This window comes from Ranitomeya variabilis, chromosome 4 (genome assembly GCF_051348905.1).
Source record: "Ranitomeya variabilis isolate aRanVar5 chromosome 4, aRanVar5.hap1, whole genome shotgun sequence".
In the NCBI taxonomy this organism is placed as follows: Eukaryota; Metazoa; Chordata; class Amphibia; order Anura; family Dendrobatidae; genus Ranitomeya; species Ranitomeya variabilis.
The window spans coordinates 700,744,912-700,769,678 of NC_135235.1; the positions used below are offsets into that span (position 1 = coordinate 700,744,912).

General features: G+C 45.0%; 1 protein-coding gene across 3 annotated transcripts in view; it reads left to right on the forward strand.

The window, feature by feature from the left end:
- Positions 1 to 445: 445 nt before the first annotated feature.
- Positions 446 to 24,767, forward strand: part of LOC143766444 (uncharacterized) — a 427,135-nt gene continuing 402,813 nt past the window's right edge. For all 3 annotated transcript variants that reach the window (XM_077254139.1, XM_077254140.1, XM_077254142.1), the window contains exon 1: positions 446 to 492. The gene's annotated coding sequence lies outside the window, so the exon portion shown is untranslated. The remainder of the gene's footprint in view (positions 493 to 24,767) is intronic.

Here is a 24,767-nt window from a genome sequence, read left to right on the forward strand (position 1 = left end):
CTTTAGTCCAAGCATGGACGCAGCCCTCCATCCTATTAAACAAAAACCTCACAGCGACTGGAGAGATGCACGGCCGTATATGACCCCGAGGCCGGACACTGGAAGGGGTTAAATAAGCGAGATTTCGGCATTTTAGCTCCTGGTACGGAGTCGATAGCACAATCATATGTCGCCATATACTAGACGTCCGGTAACTGGTGATAATTCCCTCATGTGTGGGGTCTATTTGTCTCCAGAGAAATCACACGTTACATTCCACACATAACACTGTGTAGAGAAGGCGGCGCGGGGTAATTGTGCCAGTAGTGAGGGGGAATAATGGCGGGAATGTCACTGACTGAGGAGAAGTCTCCATGTAGGGTCTTCACTGCGGATATCATTCCCTGAGGCCCCTGATCATGTGACCCCTGACTCCTCCCCTCCTGTGACCTCATCACAGGTCCTGTGCGCACAGAGCAGCCATATATGTGGAGTGCGGCTCTGCAGGTGGAGGTAGGTGCTGGAGATTCCCCATTACTGAGCGCGGGGGACATTAACCCCTTCTGCACTGAGACTCTTTTGGTGTTGTCACCACTTTATAAGAATCATAACGTTTTTGTTCTGTTTCCTGTAATAGATACATACGACCCAACTATGGAGGACAGGAAGTGAGGGAACGGATTGTTCTCCTAGTACAGGGCCCCTTTCTTGGCCCCACACAGTGTAATGCCCCCATTATGCCCCTGTAAGCCGGGTTCTGCCCCACAACCAGCTGCCTCGGGCACTTTACCATGAGCTGGTACCTCAGATTCTTGTCATCAAGGTCTCCTGACCAGGTACCATCTAGACTCTTCCCTCCTGGAACCCTCCCTCTTCCCATTGATGTCACATGGTCCCGTCTGGACGGCAGATAGCAGTCTGTACAAATGCAGCACAGCCCTGAGGAGTCTTTTCTATCACACTCCTTTTTACGAGGCTGAAGTTGGTTTCTTATTCGTCAGTTTCTTATTCGGCAATTTTTTCTTTTCTGTTTTTTATAGGTTTAACAACCAAAAATAATCATCACAATAATAAAACACAATGCAGTGAGGAGCCCTGATGTGAATACGCTTAAAAACGGCTACAAAAACAATAAAACTGGCACAAAAATGGGCATCAAAGTGGGCACCAAAGAGCGCTGAAGAAAGGGTTAAATGCCTTTGGGCCACTTATCTCACACTGCAGACATATAGAACAAGGCGCCCCACATCCAAACCAGTTATTTCCAGCCTGGCCCAAATGGGTTCTGGGCACCAGAACTGGCATCAAAGTGGGCAGACAGTCAATTTTGGCCATTTGAATAAGTAACTGATGTTTTTAAGGGGTTAAATGCCTTTGGGCCACTGATCTGACACGTAAAGTACACAGAAAGTGATGCCCTGCATCAAACCCAGGTCTCTCCAGCCTGGCCCAAATGGGTTCTGGGCACCAGAGCTGGCATCAAAGTGGGCAAACAGCCCATTTTCACAGATTTGAATAAGTAACTGATGTTTTTAAGGGGTTAACTGCCTTTGGGCCACTGATCTGACACTTAAAATACACAGACAGTGATGCCCTGCATCAAACCCAGGTCTCTCCAGCCTGGCCCAAATGGGTTCTGGGCACCAGAACTGGCATCAAAGTGGGCAAACAGCCCATTTTCACAGATTTGAATAAGTAACTGATGTTTTTAAGGGGTTAAATGCCTTTGGGCCACTAATACGACACTTAAAATACACAGACAGTGATGCCCTGCATCAAACCCAGGTCTCTCCAGCCTGGCCCAAATGGGTTCTGGGCACCAGAACTGGCATCAAAGTGGGCAAACAGCCCATTTTCACAGATTTGAATAAGTAACTGATGTTTTTAAGGGGTTAAATGCCTTTGGGCCACTAATACGACACTTAAAATACACAGACAGTGATGCCCTGCATCAAACCCAGGTCTCTCCAGCCTGGCCCAAGTGAGTTCTGGGCACCAGAACTGGCATCAAAGTGGGCAAACAGCCCATTTTCACAGATTTGAATAAGTAACTGATGTTTTTAAGGGGTTAAATGCCTTTAGGCCACTAATACGACACTTAAAATACACAGACAGTGATGCCCTGCATCAAACCCAGGTCTCTCCAGCCTTGGCCAAATGGGTTCTGGGCACCAGAACTGGCATCAAAGTGGGCAAACAGCCCATTTTCACAGATTTGAATAAGTAACTGATGTTTTTAAGGGGTTAAATGCCTTTGGGCCACTAATACGACACTTAAAATACACAGACAGTGATGCCCTGCATCAAACTCGGGTCTCTCCAGCCTGGCCCAAATGGGTTCTGGGCACCAGAACTGGCATCAAAGTGGGCAAACAACCCATTTTCACAGATTTGAATAAGTAACTGATGTTTTTAAGGGGTTAAATGCCTTTGGGCCACTAATACGACACTTAAAATACACAGACAGTGATGCCCTGCATCAAACCCAGGTCCCTTCAGCCTGGCCCAAATGGGTTCTGGGCACCAGAACTGGCATCAAAGTGGGCAAACAGCACATTTTCACAGATTTGAATAAGTAACTGATGTTTTTAAGGGGTTAAATGCCTTTGGGCCACTAATACGACACTTAAAATACACAGACAGTGATGCCCTGCATCAAACCCAGGTCTCTCCAGCCTGGCCCAAGTGGGTTCTGGGCACCAGAACTGGCATCAAAGTGGGCAAACAGCCCATTTTCACAGATTTGAATAAGTAACTGATGTTTTTAAGGGGTTAAATGCCTTTGGGCCACTAATACGACACTTAAAATACACAGACAGTGATGCCCTGCATCAAACCCAGGTCCCTTCAGCCTGGCCCAAATGGGTTCTGGGCACCAGAACTGGCATCAAAGTGGCCAAACAGCCCAATTTCACAGATTTGAATAAGTAACTGATGTTTTTAAGGGGTTAAATGCCTTTGGGCCACTAATACGACACTTAAAATACACAGCAAGTGATGCCCTGCATCAAACCCAGGTCTCTCCAGCCTTGGCCAAATGGGTTCTGGGCACCAGAACTGGCATCAAAGTGGGCAAACAGCCCATTTTCACAGATTTGAATAAGTAACTGATGTTTTTAAGGGGTTAAATGCCTTTGGGCCACTAATACGACACTTAAAATACACAGACAGTGATGCCCTGCATCAAACTCAGGTCTCTCCAGCCTGGCCCAAATGGGTTCTGGGCACCAGAACTGGCATCAAAGTGGGCAAACAGCCCATTTTCACAGATTTGAATAAGTAACTGATGTTTTTAAGGGGTTAAATGCCTTTGGGCCACTAATACGACACTTAAAATACACAGACAGTGATGCCCTGCATCAAACCCAGGTCTCTCCAGCCTGGCCCAAATGGGTTCTGGGCACCAGAACTGGCATCAAAGTGGGCAAACAGCACATTTTCACAGATTTGAATAAGTAACTGATGTTTTTAAGGGGTTAAATGCCTTTGGGCAACTAATACGACACTTAAAATACACAGACAGTGATGCCCTGCATCAAACCCAGGTCCCTTCAGCCTGGCCCAAATGGGTTCTGGGCACCAGAACTGGCATCAAAGTGGGAAAACAGCCCATTTTCACAGATTTGAATAAGTAACTGATGTTTTTAAGGGGTTAAATGCCTTTGGGCCAATGATCTGACACTTAAAATACACAGAAAGTGATGCCCTGCATCAAACTCAGGTCCCTTCAGCCTGGCCCAAATGGGTTCTGGGCACCAGAACTGGCATCAAAGTGGGCAAACAGCCAATTTTCACAGATTTGAATAAGTAACTGATGTTTTTAAGGGGTTAAATGCCTTTGGGCCACTAATACGACACTTAAAATACACAGAAAGTGATGCCCTGCATCAAACACAGGTCTCTCCAGCCTGGCCCAAATGGGTTCTGGGCACCAGAACTGGCATCAAAGTGGGCAAACAGCCCATTTTCACAGATTTGAATAAGTAACTGATGTTTTTAAGGGGTTAAATGCCTTTGGGCCACTAATACGACACTTAAAATACACAGACAGTGATGCCCTGCATCAAACCCAGGTCTCTCCAGCCTGGCCCAAATGGGTTCTGGGCACCAGAACTGACATCAAAGTGGGCAAACAGCCCATTTTCACAGATTTGAATAAGTAACTGATGTTTTTAAGGGGTTAAATGCCTTTGGGCCACTAATACGACACTTAAAATACACAGACAGTGATGCCCTGCATCAAACCCAGGTCTCTCCAGCCTGGCCCAAATGGGTTCTGGGCACCAGAACTGGCATCAAAGTGGGCAAACAGCCCATTTTCACAGATTTGAATAAGTAGCTGATGTTTTTAAGGGGTTAAATGCCTTTGGGCCACTAATACAACACTTAAAATACACAGACAGTGATGCCCTGCATCAAACCCAGGTCTCTCCAGCCTGGCCCAAATGGGTTCTGGGCACCAGAACTGGCATCAAAGTGGGCAAACAGCCCATTTTCACAGATTTGAATAAGTAACTGATGTTTTTAAGGGGTTAAATGCCTTTGGGCCAATGATCTGACACTTAAAATACACAGAAAGTGATGCCCTGCATCAAACCCAGGTCCCTTCAGCCTGGCCCAAATGGCTTCTGGGCACCAGAACTGGCATCAAAGTGGGCAAACAGCCCATTTTCACAGATTTGAATAAGTAACTGATGTTTTTAAGGGGTTAATTGCCTTTGGGCCACTGATCTGACACTTAAAATACACAGAAAGTGATGCCCTGCATCAAACCCAGGTCTCTCCAGCCTTGGCCAAATGGGTTCTGGGCACCAGAACTGGCATCAAAGTGGGCAAACAGCCTATTTTTGACAGATTTGAATAAGTAACTGATGTTTTTAAGGGGTTAAATGCCTTTGGGCCACTAATACGACACTTAAAATACACAGACAGTGATGCCCTGCATCAAATCCAGGTCTCTCCAGCCTGGCCCAAATGGGTTCTGGGCACCAGAACTGGCATCAAAGTGGGCAAACAGCCCATTTTCACAGATTTGAATAAGTAACTGATGTTTTTAAGGGGTTAAATGCCTTTGGGCCACTGATACCACAGTGCATACATATAAAACAGGGAGCCCCACATCAAAAACAGGTCTCTTCAGCCTGGCCCAAATGGGTTCTGGGCATCAGAACTGGCATCAAAGTGGGTAAACAGCCCATTTTCACGGATTTGAATAAGTAACTGATGTTTTTAAGGGGTTAAATGCCTTTGGGCCACTGATACAACACTTAAAATACACAGACAGTGATGCCCTGCATCAAACCAAGGTTCCTCCAGCCTGGCCCAAATGCGTTCTGGGCACCAGAATTGGCATCAAAGTGGGCAAACAGCCCATTCTCGCAGATTTGAATAAGTAACTGATGTTTTTAAGGGGTTAAATGCCTTTAGGCCCCTGATCTGACACTTAAGATACACAGAAAGTGATGCCCTGCATCAAACCCAGGTCCCTTCAGCATGGCCCAAATGGGTTTTGGGCACCAGAATTGGCATCAAAGTCGGCAAACAGCCCATTTTCACAGATTTGAATAAGCAACTGGTGTTTTCATGGGGTTAAATGACTTTGGGCCACTGATCTGACGATTACAATTCACAGATAGTGATGCCCTGCATCAAACTCGGGTCCCTTTAGCCTGGCCCAAATGGGTACTGGGCATCAGAACTGGCATCAAAGTGGGCAAACAGCCCATTTTCACATATTTGAATAAGTAAGTGATTTTTTAAGAGGTTAAATGACTTTGGGCCACTGATCTGACACCACTATTACATACACAGGCTGGAGACACACTAGCGATTTAAAAATCGGTTCTATTTATTGCAGGAAAGTCTGACGAGTGCAATGCAAGTGTCATGTGAGTGTCAGGCGTTTTTTGTGCGAGTACAATCTGACTTTTCACACCTAACACCCGATCTACATCCGACTGCAGTGCGATTTTAACATGAGATTTTACATACAGAAATGTTATTAATCATTTACACATAGTTTTAAAATATTCTTCAAAATGTATATATATATTCTAGATAGATAGATTAAAAGCCGGTAAATGATCAGCCACGTACATTTTAATTAGAGTGACAGGTTAGATTACGATAGAATAGAGATATACACATAGAATAAATGTGTGGTGTGTGTGTGTGTGTGTATACATATATACAGTATATATATACAGTGGTGTTCAAAAGTCCTGCATAGGCATAGGATAAATTGATTTTTCAAGTTTTAAACGTTTTCTGTCGAATATCTTCAATGCTAATATGACATATTATATATGGTTTTGTTCAGAATACAATTTTGCATTCTCTCCCTGTAATATTTTTAGCTTTTGAAGCAGTTTTGCCTGATATTATCGCAATAATATGGGAATTGAAAGCACAACTAAATATTGTACAGCTTCAGATCCAAAATTAGCCAATCACAGATGAGGTTCTTGTGACCAATCATAACCTGGATATGGCAGCCAATCACATTACATCCCATCTGCTGCTTTGTTTGTTTGTTTTATCTGTTGGTCTATCTAGCTGAATCATACTGTAGAGTTTTATGATGGGAGCCTTCAGATTTTTGTCAGCGGAGGATCGTGTGCGAGTTGTGGTGCTACATGAAGAGGGTTATACTGGCCCCCAGATCGCAAGGAAGGTCGGCTGTAATCAGAGTACAGTCGTAAGAATTTTGCAGAAACATAAGCAGCTTGGAATTACCCAGGACAGGCCCAGATCTGGTCAGCCCAGAAAGTCAACTAAAAGGGAGGATAGAGTACTCATAAGAACATCCCTTGCCAATCGAAAACTCACCTCTCCTCAGCTTCTGCGAGAATGGCAAGAAAAGTGCAATATTGAGGTAGCAACATCAACTGTTAGGAAGAGATGTTTGGAAGCAGGATTGAGAGGGTGCAAGGCCCGAAAGAAGCCATTGATGACATCCATACAAAGACAAAGGCGAAAACTGTGGGCATTGAAATATTTAAAATGGAGGAAGGAGGAGTGGGAAAAAGTGCTATTTAGTGATGAAAGCACTTTTTGCATTTTAGGAAATGATGGCAAGTCTTATGTGAGAAGGTTCCCACATGAAGAGTACAAGCCAGAGTGTTTGAGCTTCTCTGTGAAACATCCGATGAAAGTAATGGTCTGGGGCTGTATGGCAGCCAATGGTGTTGGAAGGCTTCATATTGTGGAGGGTATGGTTAATGCAAAAAAATACATAGACATCCTTAATAAGAAAATGCTTCCTTCTGCTCAACACCTCTTTTCAGGGGATTACATCTTCCAGGATGATAATGCTCCTTGTCACAGAGCTAAGACAGTAACGGAAAGGGAAAAAAAAGAACAAGGTGGCTACTATTGACTGGCCAGCTCAGTCCCCGGACCTCAATCCAATTGAAAATTTGTGGCACAAGGTATCATTAGAGATATCTAGAAAACAGCCAAGGACCAAGAGTGAGTTGATTGAGGCTCTGATACAGGCCTGGAACCACATCATCACTCGTGAACATCTGCAGAAGCTTGTTCACTCAATGCCACAGAGATGCAAGCTGGTGCTCAAGAGCAAAGGCTGGCCAATAAAGTATTAGAAGCTAAAGATGCACTCTAAAGGCCCTTTTCAGGACTCTGAATTAAATAAAAAATAATAAATCTTAAAAAGTTAAATTTAAGTCTGAGTGAACTTGCATTGGAAGTTAATGAACTTAGAAACCTGTTCACCATTCTACACACTGTACTGGTGTAGGTATGGTTATGCTGTAAAAAAAAAATTATCAAAAATGCGCATACCATAACAATTTATACACTTGGGACATTCAAAAATGAGTATGGCATACGATGAGGGATTACAAAAACATATATGTCCCACCAGTTTCACTGTAGAGATGCAGAAGTATGAAACATATAGTTTTCTTCACGCCTATGCAGGACTTTTGAACACCATTGTATATATATAGATATATATATATATATATATATTATAACGCTGATAGCGTCACTCTGTCCAAAGCCTTTATAGACTGCGCAAGCGCGACGCGTCTGCACAGTCTGGATCCCACAGTGTGACGCATCCGGGGAGGAGGATTGTGGCCCAGGAGATCGCGGTATGAGTAAGCACTGAACGCATACCGCTATCTCCAACGGAGAAGCAGAGACGCACCAGGAGGGTGAGTATGAAGGGGGAGGGTGAGCCATGCTATATTCACCTGTCCCCGTTCCACCGCCGGGTCTTCCGCATCCTCTGGCTGTGACGTTCAGGTCATAGGGCGCGATGACGTGGTCAGTGCGCGCCCCCTGCCTCAACAGTCACAGCCAGAGGACACGGATGACAGAGTGGCGCGCGGCGGTGGAACAGGGACAGGTGAATATCGCAAGTGCCGGGTGTGACGGGGCATGCGACAGAGCAGGAAGAGACACCACGCCAGTAATCAATCCAATAAAATTTATCGGAACAGGGAACTGGGACAACACAAATCAAAGTAATTCTGCAGCGTCCGTAATTAGTCTACAATGAGTCCACACAAAGGGAGCAGATCCGGGGGCGCCACCTGGAAATCCGAAGCCAGGGAAAAGAAAAATAATCCTGGGATGGGTTTACTGGATCCAGCAGATGAGGGACACAACACCATTCCACGTGGCAGCTTTTAATCCTCCACACACGGGCACCAGGATCTCGCCTCAGCATACGATCCCAGCCCTTCGCAAGTCACCACACAATTGAATCAGCCAACACATGAGTCTATTGTTCTGTGTCCTGGGATCCATCCCTCCATGAGGGAAAGCTCCCCCTTCTGGTTGTTGACTCAAGCCTGATTACATAGCAGTCCAGGGACACAGGCCGGGGGAGGGACACGCTGTTACACCGGGGGCCTTAGCCAGCGGCGACTCCAGCACCTGACCCCCATAGTGCGCTGGTGTTCCCGCATGCTTAGGCACTCGGCGCCCAGCGACGACAGGTGAGTCTGTCATTTTTTTTTTTTAAATCGCAGCATCAGCATACGGGGCATATTATGCTATGGAGCATCTTATGGGGGCCATCAACGATGGGAGCAGCACATGACAGAATGGGGGCGCAGAATGGGTGCAGCACATTACAGAATGGGGCGCAGGATGGGAGCAGCACATGACAGAATGGGGGCACAGGATGGGAGCAGCACATGACAGAATGGGGGCGCAGAATGGTTGCAGCACATGACAGAATGGGGGCGCAGGATGGGAGCAGCACATTACAGAATGGGGGCACAGAATGGGAGCAGCACATGACAGGATGGGGCGCAGGATGAAAGCAGCACATGACAGGATGGGGGCGCAGGATGGGAGCAGCACATGACAGGATGAGGGCACAGGAAAAGAGTAGCACATGACAAGATGGAGGCGCACAAAACAGGATGAGGGCGCAGGATGGGGCTGCACATGACAGGAAGGGGGCGCAGGATGGGAGCAGCACATGACAAGATTAGGGGGCAGGATGGAAGAGGCGCATACCAGGATGGAGACCATATACCAATATAAATGCTTGCCACCCGGGCGTAGAACAGGTTCAATAGCTAGTGGGTGTGTGTGTGTGTATATATATATATATATATATATATAACGCCAAGAAGACCAAAAACGAACGGCACTCTGTGAAACGAGGTTATCCAAAAATTTCGGGTTCAGGTATTAATGAATAATAGTCCTAGCATCAGCCATGCATCAAGATCATAGGTGCTCTTCTGAAAATACACGAAAATCCATGACCATCTGCAAGAAAAAAGAGAAGGCACTCACCGATCTAAAATTCCCAACTTTATTTCATCTTCATGTTAAAAAAATACTGACCCGTGGAAGCGCAAGCACAAACGGCCGTCGTCTATCCCTGCTCACAAGAACTCCGCTCCTCACTCCCCCGGCCATGGAATTTTTTTAACATTAAGATGAAATAAAGTTGGGAAATTTAGATCGGTGAGTGCCTTCTCTTTCTTCTTGCATATGGATATATATATATATATATATATATATATATATATATATATATATATATATATATATATATATATATATATATATATATATATATATATATATATATATATATATATATATATATAGTCTTTATATTGCAGAGAGAGATACATAGAAGAATAGCCGGTAATTCATTTGTCAGCCTCTCTAAAATCACTGCTGGAGCCGACAGGATAGAAGTCATGGTTTACATACACTAAGTAGATGCAGAATAGTTAGATATGTACTGTATATGTCAGTGATCAATACAATTAGTATAGTGTGTGTGCAAATTAGAGGACATGTATGTAATTAATAAAATATTATTTTTTGGGGAAAAAATGTTGCGGGCTCCCGCATAATTTTCCAATCCAGAGAGGGAAAGCCAGCGACTGGAGGCCAATGTTTATAGCCTAAGAAGGGGTTAATACCCATGGATCTCACCAGGCTATGAATATGAGCCCACAGCTGTATTTTTAGTGTTTACTGGCTATTAAAATAGGGTGGCCCCCCAAAAATGACATGGGGTACCCTTATAATTAAATTCCAGAAAAAGCTATGCAGACAGCTGCGGGCTGATATTCATAGCCTAGGAAGGGGCCATGGATATTGACCCCTCATGGCTACAAACACTAGCTCTCAGCCTCCCCAGAAATGTCGCATTTTTAAGATTCACCAATTTCAGCACTTAGCCTCTCTCTTCCCGCTGCCCTGTATCGGTGGTATATGGGGTAATAGTTTGGGGGTTGATGTGACCTTTATATTGTAAGGTCACATCAAGCCCGGCTTAGTAATGGAGAAGTGTCAAGAAGACACCTATCCATTGCTAATCCTATAGTTGTTACAGGTTCAATAAAGACGCAGCCAGGATAAAGTCTTTTAATGAAATAAAACACTAAACACAGTTTTTCATCCTTATTATGCAGCTAATACATACAACGCCCTTGTTCTCCTGTAATTAAAAAAAAACAAAAACAAAAACCCAACAATATACCATACCTGTCAGTCGTTCTGTCCCACGCAGTAATCAATATCTGGGGAAAATACAGTTTGCAACTAGGAGCGGTGATGAAATGCAACCGCCATGGCTGCAAACTACTGGGGAATGAGGAGATGCTGCCAGTGCAGCTACAGAGACTAGTGCTGATGTCACATAGTCTGCCCTCCCTTCCGGCTTGAACTGCAATGAACTCTGCAGCGTGGGAAAATGAACTGGCATTTTCCCATGCTCCGGAGTTCAGCGCGGGTCAGGCAAGCAGGGAGGGTAGACTCAGTGACTTCACCGCTAGTCACCGAGGCTGCGCTGGCAGCATCTCCTCATTCCCAAGTAGTTTGCAGCTGGGCTGGTAGCATCTTGGCACAGTCCTGGTTGCAAACTGTATTTTCCCCAGATATGGATTACTGCGTGGGACAGAACAACGGACAGGTATATTGTTTTTTTTTTTTTTTTTTTATTCATTACAGGAGATCTATAGGATTAGTAATGGATAGCTGTCTTATTGACACCTCTCCATTACTAAGCCGGGCTTGATGTGACCTTACAATTCAAAGGTCACATCAACCACCCAACTATTACCCCATTGCCACCGCTACAGGGCAGTGGGAAGAGAGAGGCTAAGTGCCATAATTGCCATAAATCATGCAGCTGCGTCAACAAAAACTAAATCTCTGAGCAGTCACAAATACTCGGAGATTTCCCGAGCAACAAGTATATTCGCTCATCACTATTAACTACCTGCAAAAAACACTTGATGAACTTTCGATAGTAGTTTGCAAACCCCAAGAAGCGTTGCAAATATTGATGAGCGAGTATACTCGTTGCTCGGGCTTTCCCGAGTATTTGTGACTGCTCAGAGATTTAGTTTTTGTTGATGCAGCTGCATAATGTATGGCTGCTAGCCAGCCTGAGTACATGTGGGGGTTGCCTGTTTGCCAGGGAATCCCCACATGTAATCAAGCTGTCTAGTAGCTGTAAATCATGCAGCTGCGGCAAGGAAAACTAAATCTCTGATCAGACATAAATACTTGGAGACCACCCGAGTGTGCTCGGGAAAACCCAAGTAACGAGTATACTCACTCATCACTAGTTGCAAACCCTTCAAGTCACGGGGCTGAACCCAATCACTAATAGCCTGCACCTTCTTGGGATCCATGCGAAACCCCTCATTGGAAACAATCAAACCCAAAAATGATAACTCCTGTACAAAAAATTAACATTTCAAATTTTGAAAAAAGTAGTTTTTCCCTGAGTCTATGAAGGACAGTATGCGAATAGTGAAAATGGGTTTCACTGTCAGGGGAGTAAACCAAGATGTCGTCAAGGTAAATAATCGCAAAGTGACCGATCAGATCAGCAAACACAATATTAATAAAATTTTGAAAAATGGCCAGGGGTGTTTGTTAGCCCGAAGGACGTAAAAAGATTCTCAAAAAGAACTTCTCACGTGAGAAACGCCGTCTTCCACTCGTCTCCCTCTCAAACACTTATCCAATTATAGGCTCCCCACAAATCCAACTTTGAAAATCATTTGGCCCCAGACAACTGGTTACACAAGTCAGGAATGAGAGGAAGTGGGTAAGTGTTTCTCAAAGTGATTTTGTTGAGTTCCCGAAAGTCGAGGCAAGGACTCAAACCACCATCTTTTTTCTTTACAAAGAAAAAGCCAGCTGCCACAGGAGAAACATAAGGGCGGATATGCCCCTTATGAAGACTCTCGGCAATATACTCCTTCATGGCCAGCCGCTCAGGACAAGACAGATTAAATTGATGGCACAATTAAAAGATGGATGTGGCGGTAGAACCTCAGCCTCGCTTTCAGAGAACACGTCTTCAAAGACCTTCAGATACTCCGGAATAGCTTCCAGACCGACAGACAACACAGATACACACTTCAAGGACTTAGATAAGGACCATTGAACAATTTCCTCAGTAACCCAGTTAATAACAGGGTTTTGATGCTGTAACCAAGGCATTCCCGACACCAACCCACTATATTTGCCCACTTTGATGCTAATTCTGGTGCCCAGAACCCATTTGGGCTAGGCTGGAGGGACCTGGGTTTGATGGAGGGCATCACTATTTGTGTATTTTAAGTGTCAGATCAGTGGCCCAAAGCCATTTAACCCCTTAAAAACAGCAGGTCCCTATTCAAATCTGTTAAAATTGGCTGTTTGCCCAGTTTGATGACAGTTCTGATGCCCAGAACTAATTTGGGCCAGGCTGAAGACACCTGGTTTTATTGTGGGGCTCCCTGTTCTATATGAATGCACTCTGGTATCAGTGGCACAAAGGAATTTAACCCCTTAAAAACACCAGTTACTTATTCAAATCTGTGAAAATGGGCTGTTTGCCCACTTTGATGCCAGTTCTGGTGCCCAGAACCCATTTGGGCCAGGCTGGAGAGACCTGGGATTGATGCAGGGCATCACTGTCTGTGTATTTTAAGCGTCGTATTAGTGGCCCAAAGGCATTTAACCCCTTAAAAACATCAGTTACTTATTCAAATCTGCGAAAATGAGCTGTTTGCCCAGTTTGATGCCAATTCTGGTGCTCAGAACGCATTTAGGCCAGGCTGGAGGAACCTTGGTTTGATGCAGGGCATCACTTTCTGTATATTTTACGTGTCGTATCAGTGGCCCAAAGGCATTTAACCCCTTAAAAACATCAGTTACTTATTCAAATCTGTGAAAATGGGCTGTTTGCCCACTTTGATGCCAGTTCTTGTGCCCAGAACCCATTTGGGCTAGGCTGAAGGGACCTGGGTTTGATGCAGGGCATCACTTTCTGTGTATTTTAAGTGTCAGATCAGTGGCCCAAAGGCATTTAACCCCTTAAAAACATCAGTTACTTATTCAAATCTGCGAAAATGAGCTGTTTGCCCAGTTTGATGCCAATTCTGGTGCTCAGAACGCATTTGGGCCAGGCTGGAAGAACCTTCGTTTGATGCAGGGCATCACTGTCTGTGTATTTTAAGTGTCAGATCAGTGGCCCAAAGGCAATTAACCCCTTAAAAACATCAGTTACTTATTCAAATCTGTGAAAATAAGCTGTTTGCCCACTTTGATGCCAGTTCTGGTGCCCAGAACCCATTTGGGCCAGGCTGGAGAGACCTGGGTTTGATGCAGGGCATCTATTTCTGTGTATTTTAAGTGTCAGATCAGTGGCCCAAAGGCATTTAACCCTTTAAAAACATCAGTTACTTATTCAAATCTGTGAAAATGTGCTGTTTGCCCACTTTGATGCCAGTTCTAGTGCCCAGAACCCATTTGGGCCAGGCTGGAGAGACCTGGGTTTGATGCAGGGCATCACTGTCTGTGTATTTTAAGTGTCAGATCAGTGGCCCAAAGGCATTTAACCCCTTAAAAACATCAGTTACTTATTCAAATCTGTGAAAATGGGCTGTTTGCCCACTTTGATGCCAGTTCTGGTGCCCAGAACCCATTTGGGCCAGGCTGGAGGGACCTGGGTTTGATGCAGGGCATCACTGTCTGTGTATTTTATGTGTCAGATCAGTGGCCCAAAGGCATTTAACCCCTTAAAAACATCAGTTACTTATTCAAATCTGTGAAAATGGGCTGTTTGCCCACTTTGATGCCAGTTCTGGTGCCCAGAACCCATTTGGGCCAAGCTGGAGAGACCTGGGTTTGATGCAGGGCATCACTGTCTGTGTATTTTAAGTGTCGTATCAGTGGCCCAAAGGCAATTAACCCCTTAAAAACATCAGTTACTTATTCAAATCTGTGAAAATGGGCTGTTTGCCCACTTTGATGCCAGTTCTGGTGCCCAGAACCCATTTGGGCCAGGCTGGAGAGACCTGGGTTTGATGCAGGGCATCACTTTCTGTGTATTTTGCGTGTCAGATCAGTGTCCCAAAGGCATTTAACCCCTTAAAAACATCAGTAACTTATTCAAATCTGTGAAAATGGGCTGTTTGCCCACTTTGATGCCAGTTCTGGTGCCCAGAACCCATTTGGGCCGGGCTGGAGAGACCTGGGTTTGATGCAGGGCATCACTTTCTGTGTATTTTTAGCGTCAGATCAGTGGCCCAAAGGCAATTAACCCCTTAAAAACATCAGTTACTTATTCAAATCTGTGAAAATGGGCTGTTTGCCCACTTTGATGCCAGTTCTGGTGCCCAGAACCCATTTGGGCCAGGCTGCAGAGACCTGGGTTTGATGCAGGGCATCACTGTCTGTGTATTTTAAGTGTCAGATCAGTGGCCCAAAAGCATTTAACCCCTTAAAAACATCAGTTACTTATTCAAATCTGTGAAAATGGGCTGTTTGCCCACTTTGATGCCAGTTCTGGTGCCCAGAACCCATTTGGGCCAGGCTGGAGAGACCTGGGTTTGATGCAGGGCATCACTTTCTGTGTATTTTGCGTGTCAGATCAGTGGCCCAAAGGCATTTAACCCCTTAAAAACATCAGTTACTTATTCAAATCTGTGAAAATGGGCTGTTTGCCCACTTTGATGCCAGTTCTGGTGCCCAGAACCCATTTGGGCCAGGCTGGAGAGACCTGGGTTTGATGCAGGGCATCACTTTCTGTGAATTTTAAGTGTCGTATCAGTGGCCCAAAGGCATTTAACCCTTTAAAAACATCAGTTACTTATTCAAATCTGTGAAAATGGGCTGTTTGCCCACTTTGATGCCAGTTCTGGTGCCCAGAACCCATTTGGGCCAGGCTGGAGAGACCTGGGTTTGATGCAGGGCATCACTGTCTGTGTATTTTAAGTGTCGTATCAGTGGCCCAAAGGCATTTAACCCCTTAAAAACATCAGTTACTTATTCAAATCTGTGAAAATGGGCTGTTTGCCCACTTTGATGCCAGTTCTGGTGCCCAGAACCCATTTGGGCCAGGCTGGAGAGACCTGGGTTTGATGCAGGGCATCACTTTCTGTGTATTTTAAGTGACAGATCAGTGGCCCAAAGGCAATTAACCCCTTAAAAACATCAGTTACTTATTCAAATCTGTGAAAATGGGCTGTTTGTCCACTTTGATGCCAGTTCTGGTGCCCAGAACCCATTTGGGCCAGGCTGGAGAGACCTGGGTTTGATGCAGGGCATCACTGTCTGTGTATTTTAAGTGTCGTATCAGTGGCCCAAAGTCATTTAACCCCTTAAAAACATCAGTTACTTATTCAAATCTGCGAAAATGAGCTGTTTGCCCAGTTTGATGCCAATTCTGGTGCTCAGAACGCATTTGGGCCAGGCTGGAGGAACCTTGGTTTGATGCAGGGCATCACTTTCTGTGTATTTTTAGTGTCAGATCAGTGGCCCAAAGGCAATTAACCCCTTAAAAACATCAGTTACTTATTCAAATCTGTGAAAATGGGCTGTTTGCCCACTTTGATGCCAGTTCTGGTGCCCAGAACCCATTTTGGCCAGGCTGGAGAGACCTGGGTTTGATGCAGGGCATCACTTTCTGTGTATTTTAAGTTTCAGATCAGTGGCCCAAAGGCATTTAACCCCTTAAAAACATCAGTTACTTATTCAAATCTGTTAAAATGGGCTGTTTGCCCACTTTGATGCCAGTTCTGGTGCCCAGAACCCATTTGGGCCAGGCTGGAGAGACCTGGGTTTGATGCAGGGCATCACTTTCTGTGTATTTTACGTGTTAGATCAGTGGCCCAAAGGCATTTAACCCCTTAAAAACATCAGTTACTTATTCAAATCTGTGAAAATGGGCTGTTTGCCCACTTTGATGCCAGTTCTGGTGCCCAGAACCCATTTGGGCCAGGCTGGAAGTAACTGGTTTGGATGTGGGGCGCCTTGTTCTATATGTCAGCAGTGTGAGATCAGTGGCCCAAAGGCATTTAACCCTTTCTTCAGCGCTCTTTGGTGCCCACTTTGATGCCCATTTTTGTGCCAGTTTTATTGTTTTTGTAGCCGTTTTTAAGCGTATTCACATCAGGGCTCCTCACTGCATTGTGTTTTATTATTGTGATGATTATTTTTTGTTGTTAACCCTATAAAAAACAGAAAAGAAAAAATTGCCGAATAAGAAACTGACGAATAAGAAACCAACTTCAGCTCCGAATAAGAAACTGAACGAATAAGAAACCAACTTCAGCCTCGTTTTACACCCCTGATGCAATATATATGATGCCGCTCACACAGTATAATGTTTCCACAGTACTGGCATCTCTCGTAATGAAGGTATTTTCACACTACCGCCAAACCCCCACACACAGTATAATCTTCTCATAGTACCTCCATCCCACCACACACAGTATAATGTTCTCATAGTACCGCCATACCCCCACACACTGTATAATGTTCTCATAGTACCGCCATACCCCCACACACAGTATAATGTTCCTATAGTACCTCCATCCCACCACACACAGTATAATGTTCTCATATTACCGCTATACCCCCCCACACAGTATAATGTTCCTACAGTACCAACGTCCCACCACACACAGTATAATCTCAGTACCACCATACCCCCACACACATAATAATGTTCCTACAGTACCTCCATCCCACCACACACAGTATAATGTTCTCATAGTACCGCCATACCCCCACACACAGTATAATGTTCTCATAGTACCGCTATACCCCCACACACAGTATTATGTTCTCTCAGTACCGCCATACCTCCACATACAGTATAAAGTTCCCACAGTACCTCCATCCCACCTCACACAGTATAATCTTCACATAGTACTGCCATACCCTCACACAGTATAATGTTCTCACAGTTCCGCTGTACCCCCACACACAGTATAATGTTCTCATAGTACCGCCATACCACCACACACAGTATTTTGTTCCCACAGTACCTCCATCCCACCACACACAGTATAATGTTTCCACAATAGTGGCTTCCCACAGACACAGGATAATATTTCCACAGGACTGGCATCCCCCGCACACCGTATAATGTCCCCACAGTACTACCATCCCCCTACTTTCTAATGTTTCCACAGTACTGCTTCCTACATGCACAATATGGTACCATCCGCCTCACTGACCACCTCCGACAATTAATAAATACTCACTTAGCCTCATTCTTGGTGCAAATGCTAATGAACCCAGGATCTATGAGATATTTACCATACGATAGTTGGATAGGCAGGAGTGTATCATCCATAAGGCCGGGATCACACATGCGAGAAATACGTCCGAGTCTCGCATGGTAATACCCGGCATTGCCGCCGTCGCTCGGGAGCGGAGCGTGCGGCCGCATGTATTGCTATGCGGCCGACTCTCCGCTTCTGTGTGACTGCGGCAATGCCAGGTATTACCATGCGAGACTCAGACGTATTTCTCACATGTGTGATCCCGGCCTAAAGGTAGCTCACTTGGTTACTATGATGCCCATAAATTGACAGGGCTTGTGGGGTGTGGTATTGTTTACCCTTCCCATCGTCACAATTTCAGTGATACCCACATTCCCATGACGGTGATACCACTGAATAGATTAGTGAATCAGGGAGTCGAAAGCTCCTGATCCACCATTCAGCCTTCGCTTCTGAGTCTGAGACTCTGTGCACTGCAGGCACAATGATGTCACTACATCACACCTGCAGTATAGAGCCTCAGTACTCACACCGAACAGAGACCAGAGCAGCGCACCTCAGGAACCGGATTGGCTGAGTAGTGTGTGTGTGTGTGTGTGTGTGTGTGTGTGTGTTTTTTGTTTTTTTTTCAAATTTCAGGAATTGTGTGGGCATCTGTCATGAATCCCAATGGCTAGGGATAGCACAGGAAAAGCAAAGTAAAACAAATATCGGACGAGCTCTAGGGTGATGGAACCTGGGCTGACCGCTGCCCTACGCCTGACAAACGCAACTAGAGATAGCCAGGGAGCGTGCCTACGTTGGTTCTAGACACCACGCACCAGCCTAAGAGCTAACTAGTACTGCAGAGAAAACAAAGACCTCACTTGCCTCCAGAGGAATTAACCCCAAAGGTATAGTTGCCCCCAACATGTATCGACGGTGAAATGAGAGGAAGGCACACACATAGAGATGATGTATATAGCTTTAGCAAATAGAGGCCCGCTGAAAACTAGAAAGCAGAATGATACAAAAGGGGACTGAGCGGTCAGCAAAAAAACCCTAATCAAAAAAAACCATCCTGAGATTACAAGAACCCATGTGCCAACTCATGGCACATGGGGAGAACCTCAGTCCACTAGAGCAACCAGCTAGCATAGAGACATTCTAAGCAAGCTGGACCAAAAAACCAAACAACTGAAAATCAGCACTTAGCTTATCCTGAAAGATCTGGGAGCAGGTAGGCAGGAACCAAACAGAGCACATCTGAACACATTGATAGCCGGCAAGGGAAATGACAGAAAGGCCAGGTAAAATAGGAAACACCCAGCCTCTGATGGACAGGTGGAAACCAAAGGCCGCAACCCACCAAAGTCACCCAGTACCAGCAGTAACCACCAGAGGGAGCCCACAAACAGAATCCACAACAGGCATCATATTAAGAGAAGAGCTGTTGGGACTCTCATACTGAATGTGTGGCTGGTAGGGGCCATTATACTGGGGTTGTGGTGGACTGTAAATCCCTCCATACTGAGTGTTTTTTTTTTAATTTTGTGTAGCAGGTTGTGGTGGCCATAATTACAGATGAGTGAATATGTTCGGAAAACGATCGCTAAACATTTGTCATGAATATGCTACATTCAGATTCATGATCGGTAACACGAGCATTTTTCTTAAGATCGGAAACGGTCAGTAACATTCCATAAAAGATGTAATAGATGCCGGCAATACATGTGCCACGTTTGGTAAAATCACAGCCACCAATGTGGGAGACTGGGGTTCAAATTCTGGCTTTGCCCTGTTGGACATAATATACAAGTAGTAATCCATAACGCTATGGTGCCTACCTCAATAAACATGAGAGTGTCACGAGCAAAGAGAGTCATGCTCGCTTGGACGTCGCCTGGATTAACAAGCTCCACGTCAGATGTCGAGGAACCAGGACAATCTGATGATAAATGGGCTACTGGACCAAACTATACATGGACAAGGCAAGAGAACCTGGATCTGATGAAATGCTAATATAACAGCAGACCAAATGGGAGAGGATATATGAAGCGTATGAGGAAACTCTGGATGGATACAAGACCTGCATGTCCACTAACTGAGAAACAACTAGTCACCCAAAGTTTCAATATCATAAAGAGAAAGCTATTATCACAACTTGAGATGGATCAACTGCACTGCAGATCCACCCCACATGAAGACCTGGAAGAACAACATATGCAACCCACTGAAGATCCTGATCCAACCCTGCAACTAGAGAGCACTGCAGCTGGTCTCAATCAGAAGATCTTAGATAAACTAAATACCATCAATACCAGTTATCGACGGCCAAGGCTCAGCAAAGAAACACCACCAGTCAGAATGCTAGAGGATGCCAATAGAGCAGCTCTTGCATCAATATCTACCACCACCATAACTCAAACTAATAAACTGTTCTATGCTACTGCCTCAGCAGTCATGGAAATGATTGGCTATAGAACCAGCAAAAGTATGTGCTCCCCTTGGAAAAGAAGACTGTAGGCAAAGATCAAGGTGCCACAAAGGGAAGTCGGCCAACTATCAGAAATACAGAAGTGTGTAAAGGATCAAGAATAAGACCAAGCTGGACAAGTACAAATGCCTTACCCCAACTGAAGAGACTGCTAAATAAAGGCTCACAGCACTTGCTGCAAGACTAGGGAGAGATACATTAAAGATGCTGAGGCCAAGAAGATAAATTCCCTGTTCTCCAAAGAACCATCCAAAGTGTAAAAAACACAACACCAGTGCAATGTGGCTGCAATATCTGAGAATAAAACACAGCAACCACTTAGAGTAAGAACGAGTCACCATTACAGAAGCAGACTTCCAACAGTGGGTCAAGAACATGAAGAGCTGGACAGCACCTAGCCCAGACATGATCCTCACCTACTGGCTAAAGAAATTCACAGCAGTACATGAATGCACGGCAATGCAGATGAAGCAACTGCTAGAAGCAGGCCACCACCCAGCTTGGCTAACACAAGGAATATCAGTGCTGATCATGAAGGATCCTCACAAAGGAACAGTACCATCCATCTACCGCCCAATAACCTGCCTTACAACAACATGGAAAATTCTGTCAGGTGTCATAGCCACCAAGCTACAGAACCATATGAACCAGTACATGAATCCAGCTCAAAAAGGAGGCATTGAGACTGACACCAGAGGCTCTAAGCACCAGCTCCTAGTAGGTAGAGCAGTTGCTCAAGACTCAAGATCCAGACAGACCAATCTCAGCACAGCCTGGATTGTCTACAGGAAAGCCTATGACTTAATGTCACACACATGGATCTGTGAATGCTTGGTTCTGTACAATGTCACCAGGAAATTAAGAACCCTCCTCAGAAACTCAATGGGGCTATGGAGAACACCATTGGAAGTCTACTCATGACAACTACCACAAGTGACCATCAAATGCGGCATATAACAAGGTGGTGTACTGTCCCCATTGCTGTTCTGCATAGGCTTGAACACCCTCAGTCAGATAATTACAGAGTCCTGCTATGGATACAAGTTCAAGAGTGGAAGCACCATCAGCCACTTCGTCTACATGGATGACATCAATCTGTATGCGAAAAACGAATGAGACATCAATTCACTGATCCACCTGACAAAGATCTACAGTGAAGACAACGGGCTGTCCTTCAGACTGGTGAAGTGTGGCTGATTGGTAATAAAGAGAGGCAAGGTAGTCAAGACTGATGGAGTGGAATTACTAGCAGGGCACATAGCAGATGTACAGACATGCTACAAGTACCTCGACATCCCACAGGGATTCGGTAACCATGATGAGGAGGCAAGGAAAGCAGCAACATCCAAATACCATCAAAGGGTAAGTGTAATGATTATAAGGGATAACTCAGGAGACTCTTTGCATGGAACAAGACAACTACAGGACACAGTTTTATAAGTGGTAAAGTCTATATTATCACACGGTGATTCAAACAGGTGCAGAGAGAAACTCAAGTCCACAACACTTGGAGTAAATATTAAATGCAGCTTAGCAGTCTATAGGAAACTTCAGAGGGAAATGCAATCACACAGAAAGTCTATGAAGCACAATTATTCTTGAGGATACTTGACACGAATAAGTCCTTGGTAGTCCAAACACAGATAGATATGCTTATAAGGAAGTTCAAATAATATCTTAGCACAACCAGGGATGCCTGGGTAAAAGTCTCAGGTTTAAGCAGAGCAGCAACAGCTTACATGTCCAGCAAATGCAGATGGAAACAAACACAAACAGCCAGATGGAGGATTACTGGAAACCGATGTATGCAGCAGAAACTCAGAGCTGAGTAGCAGGATCTCCACACAGGTTCACAGGAGCAGGTGCAGGTGCAAAGCCAGGGAGTCATCAGGAGCTGGATGCAAGGCAGAATACTCTAGCACAGACTAAAGGCTGGGGTGGAGTTATATAGCAGGAAGACACAGTGCACATGAGACCAAAGACTCCATCTTGGAAAAGGGCAGTAATGCACAAAAGGTAAAAATGTTCAGAGTCCTGACAGTAAGACAGGTCTTGAAGAGCCAGCTCAAAGGGAAGAATAAAATCTGCGCCATCAATACATATGCCCTGCCAGTTATCAGATACCCTGCTGGCATAGTGTGCTGGCCAAAAGAAGAGATGGAAGCTGCAGATGTGAAGACACGAAAGCTCCACACAATGCATGGAGATCTCCACCCTAAGTCTAACATCCAAAGATTGTATACCAAAATAAAAGGCGGGTGGTCGAGGCTTGATAAGCATCCAGGCCACCATCACGGATGAAACAAGCAGTATCCAGGAATACATCAGAAAAATGGCACCAAAAGATGAGATGCTGAGAGAAAGCCTAAGGCAGCAACAACAACAGATCTGGAAGGAAGAACAGGAACAGGAACCACCATGGCAAGACAAGCAGCTGCATGGGATGTACAATTAACAGATAATGGAGGTTGCTGACATGGAGAAATCTTATCAATCGCTGCAGAAAGCTGGACTCCAAGACAGCATAGAGGCACTAATCATAGCGGCACAAGAGCAAGCACTATGTACCAGATCCATAGAAGCAGGAATCTACCACACAAGATCCAAGGTGCAGACTATGCAAAGAAACCTTAGAAACCTTCCAACGCATAGTGGCAGGATGCAAAATGCAAGCCGGAGCTGCGTATACTGAACGTCACAACCAAGTAGAGGGAATTGTATACGGGAACTACTGCACAGCATATTGGCTAATTCCCCCTAAGTCCAGGTGGGAGACCCCAGAAAAAGTGGTGGAAAATGAAAGGGCTAAAATCCTGTGGGACGTCAAGATCCAGACGTATAAGCAGGTGTTAGCTAACCAACCAGACATTGTGATATTAGACAAGGATCAGAAGATAGCAATGATAATACATGAGACAGTGCCAAGTGACAGCAACATCAGAAAGAAGGAATATGAGAAGCTGGAGAAATAGCAGGGCCTCAAAGGATAACTGGAGATGTGGAAGGTGAAGGCAACAGTGATTCCCGCAGTGATAGGAGCACTTGGAGCAGTGAGCCCTAAGTTTGAAGGATGGCTACAACAGATCCCAGGAGCAATATCTGAGGTCTCTGTCCAGAAAAGCGCAATGCTGGGAACAACTAAGATCCTGCGCAGAACCCTCGACCTCCCAGGCCTCTGGTAGAGGACCTGAGAATGGGAAAGGACAACAAAGTCCACCCCCATTGGGGTGAGAAGGAAGGTTTTTTTTTTTGTTTGTTTGTTTTTTATAGATGTCGGTGACACAGTGTATGTATATTACGTAGATAGAAGAAAAGCTGGTAATTCAGCAGCCGCGGTAGTGTACAATCACTGCAGGAGCTGACAGGATAGAAGACATGGATTACATACAGTAAATACAAATAGAATAAGTAGATATATAGATGTCAGTGACAAATACATTTAGTACAATGTGTGCAGCTTACTGTACATGTATTTAATTAATAAAAGATTTTTCTGAAAAAAAATGGTGTGGGCTCTGTGAGATCCCCGCTAGCACTGTGAGGAAGTCACACAATGCAGAGGCGAGTTCACCGGGAGAATTTCACTGAGGTGAATTTCAACTCTTTCCTTCACTGTGCGACTTTCTTATGGTGCTAGCGGGCATCTCACTGACGTCACCGCAGTTCAGCCCGGCTGGGAACGCAGCCTCAGTGAAGTCACTGAAAGTCACTGACGCTGTGTTCCCAGCAGCTCGTTCAGCAGTGGTTCTCAGCCTGGACGGTCACATCTTGGCACCGTCCAGGTTGAAAACTATTTCTCCCCCAGACATGGATTACGGCATGGGACAGAACGACAGACAGGTATGGTATATTGTTGTTTTTTTATTTTAGTTTTAGTACAGGAGATCGAGGGCTTTGGTGGAATTAGGCGAGGATGTAAGTATGGTTTAATTGAGATTATTAAAAGAGTCTGTCATTTTTTCAATTCACTTTATTCTTGCTGTGTCTTTATTTACCCAAAACTATAGGATTAGTAAAGGATAGGTGTCTTACACTCCATTACTAAGCCATGGGCTTGATGTCACCTGACAATACAAAGGTGACATCAGCTACACAAATTTGAACCCCACTTGCCACTGCTACAGGGCAAGTGGAAAGAGTCGGGAAAAGCACCATCTAATAGATGTGCCTTTTCTGGGCAGCTGCGGGCTGTTATTTGTAGGCTGGGGGGTCAATATCCATGGCCCCTTACCAGCCTGAGAATACCAGCCCTCAGCAGTCAGCTTTAGAAAGGCTGGTTGTCACAA